Source organism: Equus asinus, chromosome 6 (genome assembly GCF_041296235.1).
Source record: "Equus asinus isolate D_3611 breed Donkey chromosome 6, EquAss-T2T_v2, whole genome shotgun sequence".
Classification (NCBI taxonomy): domain Eukaryota; kingdom Metazoa; phylum Chordata; class Mammalia; order Perissodactyla; family Equidae; genus Equus; species Equus asinus.
Genome location: NC_091795.1, coordinates 68,739,127 through 68,756,819, shown reverse-complemented (window position 1 = coordinate 68,756,819; position 17,693 = coordinate 68,739,127). Strand labels below are relative to the sequence as shown.

General features: G+C 35.5%; 1 long non-coding RNA gene across 1 annotated transcript in view; it reads left to right on the top strand.

Annotated features, from left to right (window-relative positions):
- LOC139045604 (uncharacterized) overlaps window positions 1-17,693 on the top strand; it is a 47,374-nt gene that overhangs the window by 10,176 nt on the left and 19,505 nt on the right. The window contains exon 2 of the long non-coding RNA XR_011504302.1: window positions 3,590-3,702. This is a non-coding gene — a long non-coding RNA (uncharacterized lncRNA). The remainder of the gene's footprint in view (window positions 1-3,589; window positions 3,703-17,693) is intronic.

The window sequence follows — 17,693 nt, the reverse complement described above, 5'->3', positions numbered from 1 at the left end:
TTCAACCTCATCACTGCTCTGCCTTCTATTTTGGAAGATGCCACCACATCGCGCTGTCTCAATGGCTCCGCCTGGAGCTCGACGTCGATAGTGCCCCATGGAGTTGGGAGTGTGGCAGCTCTGTCTCAGCACAAATTCATTCTCTGAAAACACCTTCAAATCCAAGAGTTTTAAGCAGTACAATTAATTGGAATCCTTTGTTTATATGAAGACCATCAGTGTCTGGACAGTTTTTCTACCTCTTTTAGGATTATATGGTAGTTTTTAACAACTTAAGAGATCCTATATATTTATGAAGAATTACTATGATCAATGTATTTATTTGATTGATTATAAATACGATCAATCAATAGAATCACAGATCCAGAGGTGGGCAGAATTCTCTAATTTCTGAAATGGAGAGCAATGTCATGGTGTCACTATCCAGAGTGACGGTGTTGGGGCAAGGCAGGAGTGATGTAGCCATCAAAGGAGGGGATGGAATAAACTGTCATTTTAAATTCTTATAGTTTTCTTACTATGTTTGAAAACCTTTGGCTTCCTTTACTCACGTGAGGTCTTTGCAGAGCTCCTGACAACTAGAAGTGGTCAGGAATCTATTAGAAAACAACAACAACAAAATCAAGGGAATGGCGAGACAAAGGTAGGCTGAGAGTAAGATGGAGTAGGCTCTGTTGTGATCCTGGGGGATGTGGTGTCATCCTCAGATGCCATCCAGGAGATTCCTGAATGAAGAAGTAGGAACAGAACCAGAGCAATGCAAATATTATTAGCTGTTGTGGAAAGAGGACAGGCGCTGGAGACAGTCCAATCTAACCTGATACTTCAGTAGCTGTGTGACCTTGGGTAAAATAATTAAACTCTCTGAATTTCAGCTTGCTCTCCTATAAAGGGAGGTGGTGATACTTCCCTCACAGGGTTTATGTGAACTCCTAAATGTGAAAGTACCTAGCTCAGAGCCTCTTTACTGACTTCTCCTCCACACTGGCTCGGTTGAAGGACAGTGGTAGTGAAAGCAGAAAGTGTGAGGGAATGGCAGCTGTGGTGGTGTTTAAGTCAAAGAGAAGGTGAAAACAAGGTGGTCTGGATCATGGAGTACAGTTGCAGAGGTTGAAGTGTACGTTACAGCCACAGTCACACACCATCAATTCCATTTGTTCACAAAAAAGGACCCGCCATCGTAATGCCACAGCCTCTTCTCCGTCTGGAATGACTCAGCCTGCCCTGCCTTAGGTGGGATCCACTGGAGGCTCTGGAGGGTCTCCTCAGAAAGAGCACAGGCTAGAGTCCTTTCATTTTCCAATGCTGCTGCCTGAGTTTTCATTTAATTAAGAAGGCTGACCTTTAGAAAGAGAGTTTATTTTTTCTCTTCTTTTAGCTTGGCTTACTGTGATCCTAATGGAAGCTGAAAATCTGATGGTAAAGAGGGCCACGTTTTCACTGATAAGGCTAACACATTGTTTCTACCCTTACAAGGAGATTAAATAGGCATAATTATAGATGTGTAAGCCAAAATCACCTTCAGATAAACCTGACCTCAAGTAGATGAGTAGATGGGAACGGTAGGAAATGAAAGAGAAGCTCTAGAGGAATGTATATCAAAAAGAATATCCCACATGCCACAGAACTAAGGCCCTGAACACACGTCCTTGTAATTAGCCTTTATCCAAAGCAAATTAAAGTCAGCTTCTTACTCAATCCTTTAAAACGCTGGCTATGGAGAAGGAGCAGCTTAAAGCCTGTGCTGTGTGCAGTGTTGGCTGTGCTCTGTAGACAGAATGGCCGCGTGAACCAAGGAGAAGGGAGGTATGCCCTGTTGGGGAGAATGCCGTAGCATCGCAGCGCTGCCTGCTCTGCATTTGCCAGTGGTTGATGATGTTGTATGCTATAAGATTAGCAAGCCAATGGGGCCCCTCAAGCCCTGGTGGAGTCTGGAGGATAATCTGATGTTTTCTCTGCCCTGGATTATCCACAAAGTCTCATGAGCCAGTCTCTGCTTAGGGGAGTTCACGAGTGTCTGCCCTGATCCTAAGTATAACAGCCACGGTGCTGGTTTTGTGTCCCTTGGTGCCCTTTTCTCTGTCTATTAGGAAAGACATTTTGTCTGGTCTTCATAGAGACTGTGGACCTGGAGGCATGAGATTTTGTTAGAAAAATAGAGCTGAGTCTCAATTGCGTCGTGACTGATGACTACACGAATGCAGCATTGTCATTGAGTGCGTAATACCACACTGATGCCGGGTCGTTAGGCTGGTGACGAACTTACACCACTGGAGCTGGCAAAACCTTCTTCCCAGTTTCACCCAATTGGCAAGCAAGTTTTCTTTAATCAGCTGTCACTGGTTTATTGGCAGACAAACCGAACAATACATTGTCTGCGGGAACCAAGCCTTTGTGTCTCCCCAGCCGTGAACAGTGTTACTCCTCTAACCTACAAGTAACAAGACAGATTTAGGGGCAGAGTAGGAGTCTTTGATCCCTTTCTTTTAAAGGGTTGTCAAAGATCATTAAATACAAAATGGGTCACAGAGCCAAATAAACAAAATATGATTGGGATCTTTGAATAAACGCTCTCAGGTAAATTCTAAATCACTTTGTTGTACCCCCTAGTTTTCTTGGTCAGTTCAGCATAGACGATAAATTAGCATTACTTTCCCAGGTATATTTCCACTGTGTGAAAGGAGAGATTATTTCTCATGTTGCTAATCTAACAGCCTTGCTCCAAGTGTCGGCCTCACTTTAAATGAAGAAAAGTTCAAAGAACGATGCGGCAAGAGCAGAGCTGTACTTGTAGCATCTCTTTCCACCCTCCCAGCGGTCTTCCCGCCCTTGGAGAGTAGTTTCAGTCCATTATAAATGAATTCATTGGAAGTCACATAATTTACCACATACCTGAATGAACTGTAGGAAAGAAGTGCTGTAAACAGAATTGTTTTTGTGTACCTATTGGTATCTACTGCAACACGCAAGCAAACACACAGACACAAGCATGCAAACACATGCATATGCTCTCATTTGAACACACCAAAGCAATAAAAGTCATTTATTTCAACTTTAAGCTCTAGCATATAATAGATCCTCTCTCAACTCAGCTCATTATAAACCTAAGGTGAAATTTGAGGCCAAATAGCAATTTTTATAGCATGCTAGTCCTTTCTTCTAATAGCAGTGGTATGAAAGAGTCTGGCGATTTTTATTTGAGCTGGCTTGGCATTTAAATGTATTCTTGTGCATGATAATAGCAGTCATTGCCCACACCACAGTGGAAATAAAATCCATCCACGAAGAGGGTACTAGGTGGAGGGGGTGTATGCCTGTTGTAATGGGCTGTGGGGAGAAAGCTAGACAGGCTTTAACTTCTATTTTTAGGGTGACAGATATTCTCTGAGAGAAGGATTTTTCTTCTTTCTTTTTGACCTATCATTTTTTTCAGATATTAACAGCATCAGCAATATTTTCTCCCGTTGATGTTATGATCCGTGTGCCAGATTTAACACAATGCCTGTTGGTTGCCTAAATCTTCCCCAGGAAAAGCAGTTTTGCACGTACCTCCTTACATATCATCCCAGCTCTTAGTTCTTTTTTTCAGATAAGAGATCTGTGAAGCTAAATGAAACTGGAAGCTATCACTGCTGTCCTGAACTAGTGACACTGCACTCCTCCCCAGGGAACCAGCTACATCGATTTAAGCTATACTCTTAGGTGAGTATGTGGGACATCTTTGCTAAATAGAATGCAGTAATCTCTTAAGAATAGAATATTGGCCTTGAACGGACAGGACAAAATCGAGGATTGTGAAGGATTATAAATAAGGATGATCTAATATGGAGATACATTAACATTCTTTTCTTCAGCATCCTACTGTTGCCAGACTAATAATACCCAGGGGAGTGGGGCAAATGCTAAAGAGGTTCTATGTTTCGTCCTTGGCAATGGCTGCATGTGACCTTGAGTGTGTGTAGATGGGCACATGGCTGTAAATCTGAGTCCAAAATAAATTTTTCTTGATTAATTTTTTTGAATTAGAAATCTGAATTATAAAGATAAATATTCCAATTCCTATCTTAAGAAACTGTGGCTTCATCTCTTAATCCAATTCATACCTGCTCCTTGTGGCAGAGAGAGAGAGAGAAAGAGAGATAGAGAAAGATATGTATATAGATAGAGAGAGAGAGAGAAAGAGAGAGAGAGAGGGAGGGAGAGAGAGAAACCAGTGGCAGAATGTCAAGTGTGACAATATGATACCAACATAGGGTGTAGTGATAGGAGAGAGAAAGAAAGGACTGTGGTCAAAGGGAGACATAACTAAAGAAGATAATAGGATGGAACAGAGCGGAAAAGTTGGCACAGGTTCTTTATTCCAGCAAGTTTATATCAAATGGTTGGCAGGTGTTGTCTTTAATGTTGTGCCATAAAGGGCTGTAAAAGCCACTCACTGACCTTACGAAGGTGAGAAGCGTTTATTGCCACAGCATTCTGCTGATATTTCTGTTGTACCACTTAAGCAATGGTGTGTGGTGTGTATGGTTGCCTATCCTCCCCAGGAGGCCACTGGAGCAAATGGTCTTCTGCTTAACCATCTCTGTTTTTCCAGAGTCAGCAGAAAGCCTGGCACATGATAATCACCAAATAAATAATTGTTGAATTGTTTGTTTGAAAATTGGGTCCGAATGAGTTGTTCTTCTAGAACTCTAGAGGTAAGAGAGCATAGATCAAGACCAAGGTCTGTGGCTAACCTCTAAAGGGAGTCTTGCATTTAATGAGAATGTTTTCTGTATGAGTAAGCAGGGGTATGGGAAGAAAGTGCACTTGCTGTTCAGTGTAAGGAAAGCATTAAGGAGAAAGCACAAGAATTTGTGCAGCAATAGAGAGAAGAAAAGAGGACACCTAGGAGAGGAGACAAGTCCACTTCTTGTGCAGAGGTTTGGGGAAAGACTGGTGCAAGTAGACAATGATAGGAAGGGAGATTCTGGGAAACTTATACAAGACTTCTGAGAGTGAGGACCATTTGCGGTATACAAATGTATAGCCATCAATTTCAGAGGCCATACATACTCATGGCAATATATGTTGTAGAATTTGCTCAGAAACTCATATATAAAACTGACAAGTTTGAAGTAGATGTCTACTGTTTGTTTAATCCATGTTTGACAGTGAGTGGAGGCGAACAGGTAGAGGTGAACATAAGGAGGGTGTTGGGAGAAGAAAATTGAAGTTGGATCCATCTATTTTTATAATGCAGGGCCATATCTTTTTTTTTTTTTTAAAGATTGGCACCTGGGCTAACTGCTGTTGCCAATCTTTTTTTTTTTTTCTGCTTTATCTCCCCAACACCCCCCCCGCCCCCCCCCCCCCCCCACACACACAGTACACAGTTGTATATCTTAGCTGCAGGTCCTTCTAGTTGTGGGATGTGGGACGCCGCCTCAACATGGCCTGACGAGTGGTGCTATGTCCGCGCCCAGGATCCGAACCCTGGGCCGCCATAGTGGAGCGCGCGAACTTAACCACTTGGCTACGGGGCCGGTCCCAGGGCCATATCTTTAATCACTTCAAATTTTTCTTCCAATCTTGCCAGTGTCTATATATTTGACTCTATGTATATTCAGTTATAGTCTTTAATTTAAGCCATTTTGCTATTTTATCAATTTTGCCATATTAAAAAAAACCTTCTTCCTCTCAGTTCCTGAAATACAGATTTGAACTAACATAAAACTATAAAAACCCTTGTATGGATTTTTCTAACACAGATATTTTTATTAGATAGTTTTTATAGTTTTATTTCTCTGCTTTTCAGAGGTCCTATTTTTTTCAATATTTAACACTAAAATCCTTTCCTTACCTCCCTTTTTAAGATAAAATTATAAAGCTTACACTTTGGTTGAGAAAATCACATGTCTCTTGAAAGCGATCTGAACCGTGTCATCTCTTTAGCACTAGTTTACCTTTTTAATGATATAGACCTGTGGGAGACCAAATGTCAAAATAAATTCTTCCCATCCTCAAGAGACATTGGTAGCCTGCATTCCTACAATGCAATGAGGATGGTAAAAGAACATAGTATTGTGGACTGATTTTGGATCACGTGCAGTTAAGTTTTGGGGAGGATCAAGTAAGTACACAGTAAGTACAACATTAATTATTTTGGCTACTTTGACTTTATCCTTCTCCGTCAGCTCTGCTGGTTGTGTACATAGAGTATCGTACTTAGAGAGCGATCTTGTAATCTTACTATGCTGATCTTACAGAGCATAGATACTAAAACGTCCTCTTGTCCTTTTATTGTCAATCTGTACCGTGAAGATGACCGCAAGGTTAATGGCATTTTGGTGTCCTCTATGAATATGCTTGGCATTGCAGTAACCTAAGTAATCACCTCCTGGATCAGAATTTCAGAAAATGAGATTGCTCCTAGTTTTAAAGCCTCAGATTTGTTCTTTATCCTAACTCCATTCATTTCATCAGGTTGTTCATTATCAACTGGCTTCTGATCGAATAGAGACACTTGAAAAATATTAACTTAAAATTGATTTTCTCCCTGATTAATTTGTGCTCTGTCCTGTTTTAGCTTTTAGGGAATAAAGAATTTGAAAATTATTTCACGTTTAATTAAAACAGAAAACTATTCTGTTTGACTTAGGGCAGATTTTTAACTTTTTAACAGTGGAAGTTAACCTCAGAAGTAATATTTTGAATGAATGATTCTTGTCCGTAATTTTTCTGATAGATAATATAACATTTTAAACCTTTTTAAAAGACGCAATCCTCCTCAGCATTTGATTTCGCATTTTTAAAATAAGAATACAGTTCCCTTAAGTGATTGTTCTCGTTCTTTTAGTAAGGTCTATTTGACACAAATCTTTCTTTTATCCTCATTTGTGAAATGATCCTTCTTATTCCCATTAGTATTTTTAATTCATTTCATGTAAACATTCCCATAGATTCTCACAGGTTCCATGACTATTACATTCTGTGAACAGAAATGATTGAATATATTAATATGCCTTTATCCAATTCAATGTTTAGAAAATTGTTCAGAGCATCTCTCTGAGTGTCAACATCCCCAAAGAGTGTCGATTCGGTAGTGAGTCCAGAGCATCTTCGTAGCCAACTCGGGGAATGAGGGGGTGAATAAAAAACTACTTTGCCTTTTCTCTATATATAGTTGTTCAGAACAAAGCTCCATGTAGTACCTCATGTCTTATTCGAACAATATTAAGGTAGGTGGAAGTGATTTTTAAATTTTTTTTAACTTCTAGATTTTAGTCTTGAGAAGCCCATAGCTAATCTGATTATAGCAACAGAAACAACTCAAGCACATTCTGTGTTAAATTTGAATATGGAAAAGTAAACTGATGGAAAGAAAAGCCACTGTAAATAGTTTGAAAGCCCAGAAAAAGTATATTTGAAGTAGTAGTTCTCTTCTAGTTTCTCAACCAGTTTTTTTCTGGTTCAGTATTTTCCTTTTTTACAAAGATCTCTCATATATTTGCTGTTGCAGGGCACTCAGTTTCTGACTGTGCTGATATTCACTCGGCATAAAGACCAAATGTCACAATTTTACAATAGATGAATACATTCTACAACTGAGAGTTTGAGAAATAACCAATTAATGATGGATTTTATCAATAGAATAAATGTATACTAAGCTCTGACTATACTTAAAGATGTATATTAGGTATCTTATAATATATAAAAGGTATAGCCAATGGCCTTTGTCTAAAAAAGCTGTTCATCTGAGAGGAGAGTGCATACTTATATGGAATGTAACATAAGGTAAGGTTAATAATGATAATAAGGCAGCCCCGTGTTTAGGTACCAGCAGGAAAGATCTACGTTGTGTCTGAAATGGTGAGGCGAGCAGTGGGACTTGAATTGCATCTGTAAGAAGAAATAAGCTTTGTATAGATGGGGAGAAGGGTGGAGAAAATTTAAGACTGAAAGAGTAGTATGAATAAGGGGAGTGATAAGAACGTGGGTGACAGGTTTGGAGGTTGTTTGCATTAGTATCCTTGCAGCAGAGGATGTAAGTACCTGTATATACATATGTGTAGTACAGTGGAATATTGGAAAGAGGCGGGGGGTGCTTATGGAAGCCACGAGGGTCAGTTGGACCTTGAACTTTATTCTATAGATAGCACTGAAGCTCTAAGGACTTTTGAGCTAAAGAGTTGGCTTACATGAAACAGCTTTTTTAGAATATTAATCTGACAATGTTTTGCAGATTTCTTTGGAAAAGGAAGAAAAGAGAGCTCAGTGAGCAAAGTATTCAATAATCCATGCACAATAGATATAGACCAAAAATAGCATGGTGGAGTGGATAAGAGAAAAACTCTAAACAGTGGTTTTACATTTTCAGTTCAAAGCAAAGCAGAGAGCTGTCTTAGGAGATTTGTCTGCTGTTTTTAAAGGGAGCGTCTCCATTTCCTTTCTGCCAATCTACCTGTTTATGTTCTGACCTGATGTGCTGATAGAGAATGTATTTTGGGATTGTTCTCTATGTCTTTCACCCTCATTACAAAGGACTGGGCCAGCGATGATGGTGATGCTAGTAAAACTCTTTGCTGATCTGAGGACAGAGAATCTAGCTCAGATGACAGAAAATAGATCTGTCTATCCGGATGTTGCAACATATTCCATTTTTAGTGATCTTTAAACCTACTGGGCCACACATATTATAATTTACCTCCAAAAGTTTGTGACTTTCGAGAGCTCTGAAGCGAGATTACTTGTGTTCAGTCCCAGATGTAGCATATTTTAGGGGTGACTGTGGACAAGTCATTTAACCTCTAGGTATTCTCATCTCTAAAAGTGGCATGATAATATCTTATGAAAACTGAGTGACATAGCATATTAGAGAACTCCACACACTGCCACATACATGTGAAGTGCTCAATAATTGTTAGCAATTATTAACTTTCAGAAAAGTTCTATTTTTTGCTTTTATGTAAATTTATTTTGCTTTTTAGGTGAACACAACTATAGTTCATGATGATTATATAATTATTGGTAATCATATGCAGTTTCAGTTTCGAAATTTTTTACAAAACATTATTTTAGATGCTTCAGTATCAATAACTTATCAATATCACTTTGTTTTGATATAATGTTCATATACTACATACTAATGTTAATTCAGATCAACAACAGGATATTATTTGATTCAGTTCGCGAGACATTTATTGAAAATTATATACCATGTTAAATATAAATGTCATGGTCCCTGATCTCAACGAGTTTGTAGGCAAGTAAACAGATGCACATGTAAACAATAATTACGATATAGTGTCACAAGTCCAGTACTAAATGTAGACATAAGGAATAAGATCAGCCCAGTTAATTATCTTGGGGAACGGAAATGGCTATGCAAAAGAGTGACATGTGAATTATACTTTTTAGCTCTTAATCTATTGAATGTCTATTGGGTAACCTACTGAATGTCTCCTAGGAATATAGGAGAATTGTATTTCTCCTATAATGTATTGTGAGGTAGAAGTTGAAGAATATTTTTGCTTCAACACTTTGCAAATAGAGTGTTCTGAATGCATCACACTGCCTGTAACCAGGACAATAAAAAGAACAAGGCTTCAGGGTGAGAGGCAAGATCTAGACCAGTGCCATCCGATAGAAATAAAATGTTAGCCACATATGTAACTTTAAATTTTCTAGTAGATGGATAAAAAAATAAAAATAAATAAGTGAACCTAATTTTATAATGTATTTTATTTAAGACAATATATCTAAAATATTATCATTTCAACTTGTAAGTCATGTAAATAATGAACTAGGCTGGACCCCATGGAGAATGCTATTACCAAAGCCAAGTGATCTGACATGGTCTAGAAGTAAAGCAACCTCAAAGGCTGGTTTGGGTACTTCCACACCAAAGCTCAAACTGGGGTCTCCACTCCACAATGACAAGATGGATAAGCACATATACTAACAAAGAGTGGTAAAGGAAAGAATCATGTCAAAGAGGGTTGGTATTTTGGTGAAGTGAGCTATTTTCAGGTCATTGTCAGGTTCCCACTCCTTTGAGAGAAAATATCTTAAGTGAGAAAGATTAACATCTTGAGTGAGAAAGATACCAGAGCTCTCCTGGTATTTTACCATTTAATCTATATGCCCCAGATCATTCAACTTTTCACGCCTTCTGCATGGAGAGAGAAATAGTTTAAAGAACCACTGTCAGTCTGTTAACTTGTTACCCCGCATGATGGCTTCAAGCACTAGCACAATGGCCAATAAACTGTCACTATTTAGACACTGTAAAGAATCGTTGCTATAAAGAACAGTGCCTTTGCCCACAGAGATGAAATGATTTGACTCATTCTTGAGGAAGAAGTGATGAGACCTCCATGAAGGATGTATAAACTCCACCCTAGGGGCCAATATAAGTTTGCAGACATGTTTCTGGATATTCACAAAGTTTGGAAGTAAGTATTTCTTGGCTTCAAAGGGTGAGAGAAGCATTATTACTATTTTTTATTTTGCTTCACCAAATGATGTAGCGTACCGATTATGGGAACATCATACATCCTACTTTGCATGTAATAGCTCTAGGTTTTTATTCTCCTCGCAGCATCTTGTTTAGTTTTGTATGTAGTACAGAAAAAAGTATAAGTTATTATTAGTAGTTGCATTAAAATAAGTCAGAATGAATTTATTATTCTTCAACTTCCTACTTCTAGCTTCTATCATGGTCTCATTTAATAGTGCTTGAGAGGCATGTATAGTAAATAGAATTCTTACTTTAACTGGTCATTATATCTTAAAGAAGACCAGTAATAACCCCTTTCTCCTACCCTAAACCTTTCTAGAATTAACCAAACATCTCTCTTGAAGTATGAGCCAGAAGGTACTTTGATAAAACAAAGTGTGTGTTGACAGGAAAAGCTAGGGAGAGATATATCTTTCTGCTTTTGGTTGATAATGGGAAGAAGTACTCAACTCTTCTGCTTCTGCCAGCCACTTGGCACTCGAGCCTGTTGCGCTGTGGCCTGTGTCACTGGCTTCAAGGTGTACAAGGCCTCTGGGCAACGAGTTAGTAGGGTCAGTGGAAAATATGGGAAATTATAGGTTACTTGTATATGAAATATGTACAGGAATTAGAGGCTGAGTAGTTCAGCCGTAGAGTTTATAGAGAGCAGTTTGAAATCTCTTATATAAGTTTTGTAGTGTAAATCTACAATATTTGCTTTTTGTCTGTTTGAAAGATACTCTTTAAGCAACAATGAGCTCAAGAAATGAAAATGCAAGTAAAATAAAGAAATACTACATCAGCATTTCTCAGGAAAGTTGATGGTTAACACTAAATTGCGCAAATTTTTTGTCAACATTTATCACTCTTCCTGGGGGCTGTGGTTACGTCACTGGACACGTGAAAGACAAGAAAGAAATCTGCTCAAGAAGGGTTTGCATCTAAATCAAAAACTAATCATTGTTTTAAGAAGACTTTACAAAACAATGATTTTACATATAGAGTTGCATAAAGTGCATTTTCATATCACTGCATATCATTTGTCATTTAGATCAAAGAATTATTCTTACAAATTTCATCAATTTTCAATTTCAAGTTTTCTTATGTTTGTATGGAAAGTGTTAACATGTCAGTTCCATTAGTAGAAGAACTTGGCAGTGTTAAACGGTGTCAGTATTATATCAGTGTTATCTGATTCCGAAAAGAAAAGGAATTAATTCCAAAACTAATTCAATTTTTAATCCAACTCATAGAATCCAAGTAAGGCTTTGGAACTTCATTTATTAAAAGGTGAGATATTTGACAATCATTGTAGATGCTATTTCTAGTTTTTGAAAATGAAACGTCTAAATTTTGGTTGTATTTGCTTTGAAATTTTGGAAATCTTTAAAGGATTCAATGAAAACAGTGCCAAATTTTTCAACTTTTGAAGTTTTTGTGAATTATAGTTATTGAAAATACAGCAAACAAGAACATATTGAAATCTATCCCTACAAAAACAAGAAGTGGAACAAATTAAACACAGAGAGCAAGCAGTCTATAAGATTTAATATTTTAGTATATGTGCTGCTGAAGCGAGCACAAGATTTAATCTTAAAACTATGTAATTGTGCTGTGTGATAGCTTCAATTTGGGAAAAATCTTTGAATGGTGCTCATAGTTTTAATTGGATTCATGTCCATTCTGAGAAGAGCTTTGATTTTGTGGCAAGTAAATTTTGCTAAATATTCAAATGAATCATAAATACATAAAAATAATTTGATGGGGCCTCCAGTGGTGCAGTGGTTAAGATTGCACGTTCTGCTTCAGTGCCCTGGAGTTTGCAGTTCGAATCCTGTGTGCAGACCTACACACTGCTTGTCAAGCCATGCTGTTGCAGGCGTCCCACATAAAATAGAGGAAGATGGGCACGGATGTTAGCTCAGGGCCAGTCTTCATCAGCAAAAAGTGGAGGATTGCTGGCAGATGTTAGCTCAGGGCTAATCTTCCTCAAAAAACAAAACAAAACAAAACAAAAAACAATGACAACAACAAAAGAATAATTTGATGAGTTTTGACTTGTAAACATATTTGTCAGTAAGTACTTTGAGTGGAGATAAAGTGATTGTACTTGTGAAAATATTTAAGCTAAAATATTTACGCATTCTTTTTATTGAGGTCACATTGGTTTATAATATATAAATTTCAGGTGTACATCATTCTATTTTGACTTCTGTATAGATTGTGTGTTCACCACAAAAAGTCTAGTTTTTATCCATCACTGTACACATGTGCCTCTTTACCACTTTTGCCCTGCCCCTGTTCTCTTCCCCTCTGATAATCGCCAATCTGGTGTCCACATCTATGTGTTTGTTTACCTTCCACTTGTGAGTGAAATCATATGGTATTTGTCTTTTTTTGTCTGACTTATTTCACTTAAATAATACCCTCAAGGTCCATCTATATTGCCAAAATGTCAAAAATTTTGACATTTTTATGGCTGAGTAGTATGTAGTGTGTGTGTATGTGTGCATACCACATCTTCTTTATCTATTCATCATTGATGGGCACTTAGGCTGTTTCCTAGTCTTGGCTATTATGAATAACGTTGCAATGAACATAGACATGCATATATCTTTTTGAATTAGTGTTTTCTTGTCCTTTGAATAAATACCCAGAAGTGGAATACTGGATCATATGGTATTTCTATTCTTAATTTTTTGAGGACTCTCCATACTGTTTTCCATAGTGGCTGCACCAATTTACATTCCCACCAGCAGTGTGCTAGGGTTCCTTTTTCTCCACATCCTCTCCAACACTTATTTCTTGTCTTTTTAATAATAGCCATTCTGACAGGTGTGAGGTGATATCTCATTGTAGTTTTGATTTGCATTTCCCTGATAATTAGTCATGTTGCTGTCCAGTTTTCCCAAGACCATTTATTAAAGAAATATTTATGCATTTTAATTAAAAATTGGAATTGGAGCTATTCTTTTTTGCATAATTTATTTGAGCTTACCAGGTATCTCAGCACCTGCAGAGAGATTTACAATAAAAACTATTAAGCTCTACCGAGAGGAGTCCATTGAAGAAGCTGACACAAAATTAAAATTCCTTAACTGTAAAAGGAATAATTGAGGAAGATTGTACTGATTTTATTAAAAATTAAAAATAGTAAAACAATATTAAAAATACATTCTTTAGGAAAAAAATATCAGTGTTACAGTATGAGAGATACAGCTAAGAAATTGATTCAGAAGCATTGTGACTAAGTGCTAAGATTAAGCATTCTGCTTATGTATTTTTAAAATATATTTTTGATCCATATAGATAACGTTTTGTTTTATGTAATATATATTATTTTTATTTTTAGGAAGAATTTTATCTTTGAAAATTGTTGAACACATCATTTTATATCCATAAGCACAATAAAACTGATTTTCTGTCAAAAATACATGAACAATTGAACAATTTTTATTACTTTTAACGCATCCTTTCACTTTCAAAACTGTACTGGTTCAAAAGATAAAAGAAATTTCTAGAGCCTAGCTTCCTGGGCCTGATATCCTGCTCTGCCTCTTACTACTTACTAATAGTTCTTTAAACTATTTAAACTGCCTCCATTTCCTCATCTGTAAAAATGGGGATAATAACAACAAATCTCCTAATGTGAGGATTAAATGAGCAACTAATTGAATGCTAGTTGTTATCATTATCATCATTACCGTGGTCTTCTAAAATTTTTACCTAAGTGGCCTAATTTTATAACCTATTTAGAATTACTGGAAATCAGTAAAGTATCCAATGTGTATTGCAAAAAGAGAAAAAAAGGATGCTAAATAAAGATGAAGTTACAAGTAGAACATGGAAAAAATCACTTGGCGCCTTTTTATAACAGGGTCGCATTTTTCAAGAAATTAGTACTTTTTATTTAATAATGTTAAATGGAGTTGTTATTTTCTTCTCCATATGTTCCAAATGAATGTTTTTGTGTCAAAATAGTCGGTAACTGTGATAGATATATCTGATGCTGTAAGATAATTCAAATATTTGAAAAACTACTTTAAAGTACTATTTATTTAAAAAAGAAAAAAAAGAGAGCAGATTAGTCTTTGCCTAAAGAGGGATTGCTTCAATAATAGAGATTTTGGGCAAAAAACAAAAAAAGGCATAAAAATATGGAAGTTATATTTCTTCTTTGTACATGTAACAGTTAAATAAAAGAACGTGGGTTACTGTTTGCAGTAGAAAGGAACACTTGGCAAAATCATTCCTTGCATAGATGTCTCAATTTAAAGTAAATTTCTTTTTGCTTAGAGTTCCTAGTTCTTTTTCTCTACAACTGAAAGAAATAGTATCTGCATTTTACAACTGTAATTGAAATTTACTAGTTTTATATTTCATTTTACAAATCTAAGATTCCTAAACACTTATATGAGCTAAATTTTAAATTGAGGTCTTAATTAACTCTTTAAATAACTAGTGTTCAAAGCAAAAATGTGAAGAGAATTACTGTTAATTAGGTTGCTTATCTATTCCTTTATGGACAGGGAACAAATGTGGCTCTTAGCTACAAATTTTTATAGAGAAGAGACAGATATTAGAGAAACATAATAGATATTATTTATAAATCTATAATAAAATATAGCTGTTTCTGCTGGGACTGCCAGATTTAGAGAGTGTAGGTGTGTGTGTGTGTATGTATGACACTCTAAGTTTGAATTTTAGAAAAACAACTTGTAATTTTTTGTATAAGTGTATTCCAAATATTGCATGAGACATACTCATACCAAAAAAATAAATTGTTTATCTGAAATTCATATTTAACTGGGCTTCTTGTATTTTATCGGGCAACTCTATTTTCTGTATATTGCATATGTGTATGCACATATTTATTCAGATACTTTGGATTTCTTACCTGGAACTCTTTTGATGTAATGTAATATCCTCCATATGTGTACCTGGAAGGTTACTTTAGTCCAGTATCCAACATTTGTACAAAAAAACAAAGGGGAGGATTGAGAAAGCCAAGTTTATTTATGAACCACAAAGTCTGTTCAGTTGTAATTTTAAAGGAGTTTGAAGATTTCTGGTTAATAAGTCACAAATCTCCTCTATGAGGAGAAAATAGACAAATGTTTACATTGAGAACTTAAAAGCAGAGAAAACCTCTATAAGCTAATGGTGAATTGCAATTCTTCAGAAACTGGATAGAATGTTCTTTTAACAAAATGAAAGTGTGAAAATATGTACGTTTCTCTTTATAAGAAATAATGCTAGAATAATTTTAAAATGAAGAAAATCATGAGGGATGTTTTCACTATACTTTTTTAATTCCCTCACGATGAAGCTTTTATATACTTCCAATTGATTAGCACACAGTATGTTTATATAATAATAAATCTAATTGCTGACTGCAATTTAGACGCCATCTATAAAACAAATTAAAACAGTTTTCAAATGAGCATCTGGTAGAGTGTTCATTTCAAATAAAGGTTAATTCAAGATTCACACATTTCACCAACATGATAATATTTGTAAGCACAAAAACATAGCTTCCAAAATTATGGAGAGAAAATTTATTTGTCTCTTGCAATTGGTATGATTATCTACCTAAAAAAAGAGGACTGATTTTAAACAAAATTGTAAAAAGAAGACTTCAATGTTGCTTATTTTGATTTCTTTTATGTAACTATCATAACTATCAGTAATATGATTTTAGAACATTGAAAGATATTAAAAATATACAACTTTTCCAGTAACAATGAACATCAAATATAATTAGGAAACCCTTGGAAAGATATGTGTTTGATATATACGATGAAAGCTGTTGAAATATTTTCAGAATTACAAAAGAAGACAAGAATAATAAATATATCTCATTACAAAACAAAGCACAATAACTGAATACTGGAGACATCAGTAGGTTATTGTGAATTATTACGAGAAGTCATAATAAGTTCTTATAGCTTAAAAAATTTGATCAACATTTGGATGGTTGCTTCTTTTGTTTGGTGGAACTTCACAGAGCATTCTACAATTCTACAATTTGAGTAAACTAAAGGGTGAAAACAATACAGTACTTTTTGAGAAAAAATGTTTAATTTTAGGTACAATTTGCCTTATTACACATTACAGCAAAATGAATGTTCAGTTTTATTAACTGATAATATTGTAAGAATAATATCGTAAGAATTGACTATATGCTAACATTGTTATCCTAAGAAAACGTGAAAAAGAAAGTGGAATTGGAATAACTGATTGAGTATTTTAGGGAAAATCTTTGGATAACTGTTTTTCCTTCATTGTACGTAACAAAATAAATGTCAGAGTTATTAAAATCCTAATTTATAGGAAAAAAAATCTAGAAGAAAATGGAAGTAATGGTCTTATGTTCAGGAAATTTTCTCGGTTAATGAAGTATTAAAGAAAATGCATAGATTTTACTATCTCAGAAAATTACACTACACAAAATATACGTAAACTATTTATAAAGTATAGTACAGAAATAAATGGCATAGACAAAAGTAATATACATAAACAAAATAAATGTATATGTAAAATGAAAATAAGAATAAATATAAATGGTTAATAATAAAATAAAAACAAATTTAAAATAAATAATGCAATAAATTAATATGTCCAAAACATAATCTATGACACACACAAAATGTATTTACATAGCTAAAACATACGAACATGAAGACCATATATTGGGAGAAAAGGTTTGTGGTAACTTTGGTAAAAGATCAACACCCCTAAAAAACAAAGAGCCCTCAAAATTGAGATGAAAATTGACAAGAATCTTATAAAAAATTTGGCAAAAGATGCAAATAGGCAATTCATATAGAAAAATATACATGTAATATGTTCAATATAACAAGTAACAAAAATCAAAATTAAAACAACATGGCACCCTCCTCTCTTTTTTTTGCTTATAAATTGATAAATATAAGCCTAGGATCGTTGAGAGTGGAGTAAAAGGGGTGATCTTGTATATTACTTGTGGGATTTAAAATTGTTTAAGCTTTCTGGAAAGAAATGATAATTTTAGCAAGAGTCTAAAATATTCGTACATTTTGACTAAGTTATTTTCCTTATTTATTTATTTATTTTTAATTGAGGTTATGATAGTTTACAGTCTTGTGAAATTTCAGTTGTACATTATCATTTGTCCATCATATTATAGGTGCACCACTTCACCCTTTGTACCCAGCCCCCACACCACTTTCCC